Source organism: Ornithorhynchus anatinus, chromosome 4 (assembly GCF_004115215.2).
Source record: "Ornithorhynchus anatinus isolate Pmale09 chromosome 4, mOrnAna1.pri.v4, whole genome shotgun sequence".
NCBI classification, from domain to species: domain Eukaryota; kingdom Metazoa; phylum Chordata; class Mammalia; order Monotremata; family Ornithorhynchidae; genus Ornithorhynchus; species Ornithorhynchus anatinus.
The window spans coordinates 82346-84704 of NC_041731.1; positions in this window are offsets into that span (position 1 = coordinate 82346).

Below are 2359 nucleotides of genomic sequence, written 5' to 3' on the forward strand. Positions count from 1 at the left end.
ACCCACCCTCAGCCTCAGTTAGCTCCTCAGTGTTCTCTCACCCACCCTCAGGCTCCTCCGTGCCCTCATCATCTCTCGGAGTTATGGAGGGGGAGCCTCAGCCATGCTGAAACTTGGTTTCCACAAAGCGCCTGTAGTTGACCCAGAAACAAGATCCTATTCTGCATGTCACTCATTTTCACCGACCCGTGGTATTTGATGAGAGCCCACTGCAAGGCAGGACCCCGTACTAGTGTCAATAGAAACCCCCCAGGGCCCCCTCCATTTCCCCTGTTGGAAATGGCTATCCTGGTCGGTCACCACCAAAACGTGTGTGCTTCAGCTATGAGCCTCACAATTCATTTCCTTTCCCCGAAGGGAACCTGAGGCCTGGGAAGAGATGGGTGCGAAGTCAGTGAGACTGCGGAGGGGTCCAGACCACCCTGACTCTCTGTGGTCCCGGCCCCTCCCGACAGACCGGGCCTCCACCTGAGGCAGAAGGCATTTGCCTAGCAGCAGCATCCAACGCCCTCACAGACCACACCACCACCACCACCACCTGTTGCTCCTCCCTCTTGGTGGGACTGGGAGCTCTTGGCCCCCACAGCAGGGGTGACAGGAAGTAGCCCAGCTACAACTCCAACCCAGGGCCCCCACCAGCCTCAAGCGTGCAGCTGGAGAGTCGCGGTGGTGTGAACCACCGCCGAGTGCCCGCCTGGTGCTCCACAGAAGTAGATTCGACTTGGCCTCCTGCTGCCACTACAGCTGGACCGCGGATCTTATCGACTGCTGGGGAAATGAGTTCTGGGTCCGGGCTTCACAGGCTCTAAGTGTTTACCAAGCTTTATGCAGTGTAATATTCATAGAGGCTTTCAGATGTGACCGACTTCTGCTCATTTTCACAGACTGCCCATGAACTGATGTAGGCCTGGCCCCAACCACATCCCTAAACAGACAAGCTTGTCACCCTGGAGATGGGAGGAGGGGAGGATGAGATACAAGCCCACACCCCAGCCAACCTCCAGTGTTTCCTCCTCATAAACACAGTCTCTCTCTCTCATTTTCCTGCCAGAAGGGCCCTATTTCCCTCACCTCATCGTTCCAAGTCAACTCACACTGTCCACTGAGACGTGGGGAGAAAATTCAGAGAAATCTGGATAACCTCAGAACGATAGTGAAATCTGTCCAGCAAGCTGGTCACTTCTGGACATCTTGGACCAGAAACAAGCTACAGACAGAATCCTCCCCAAATGAAGGGTACCATCACCTTACCAAGGGACCCTCTGTGACCAAGTTATTTCCCTGTGGATAATAATTACTGTGGTATTTAAGTGCTTCCTATGTGACAAATACTGTACTAAAAGCTGGGGTAGATAGGAGATAATGAGGTCAGATAACAGTCCCCGTCCCACATGGGACTCACAGTCTAAGCAGGAGGGAGAACAGGTATTTAATCCCTCTCCATTTTACAGGTGAGGAAACTGAAGCACAGCTTAGTTATGTAACTTACCCAAGGTCAAGCAAGTGGCAGAACCAGGATTAGAACTCAAGTCCTCTGACTCCCAGGCCTGTGATCTTTCCCCTAGACCACAATACTTCCAAGATAGCCCTTTAACAATAATAATGGCATTTTTTAAGCGCGAATGTGTCAAGCACTGTTCCAAAGGGTGGAGTAGATAGAAGGTAACCAGGTTGGACACGGTCCCTGTCCCACACGGGACTCCACCTTAATCCCCACTTTACAGATGAGGTAACTGAGGCACAGAGAAGTTAAGTGACTTGCCCAAAGTCACAGAGCAGACAAGTGGTGGAGCTGGAATGAGTACCCAGGTCCTTTGGACTCCCAGAGCTGTATTCTATCCCCTAGGCCACGCTGCTTCTCTTTAGGATCCAGAAATCCTTCTCTCCTCCCACCAATGGCCTTAGAGTAAGAGGGGGTTGGGGAGAGATACAATGAAGCTACCTGATGAGAACTGCGTCAGAAACTACCAGCTCGCCATTATCCACCCTGGGCTATCCAGAAGACTGTGTAGTGGCATAACCATCCTTACTTTCTAACGCTCTCATCATTACAGTTCTGGCTACCAACTTCTCCTACCAGCCTGTGACCCCCCCACAGACCACAGCTGTGGCTCTCATCCCACTGCCAACACTGGAGACGGCAGATCCAGCAGGGCCCCCTTGAACCTCACCCCTTTCCTCCTGCCCGGATCACGGGGATGATCAAGGGTCACTCACACTCACATCAAAGGGCAGCAAAGTCAGATGCAGAAGGGCTGGTCGATCCCTCTAAGATGGAAGCAATTAGGCTACTACCACAGGACCCGCCTCCCATAGTCCCCCTGTGCCCGTCTTCATCACCCACCCTGCCATTCTTCAC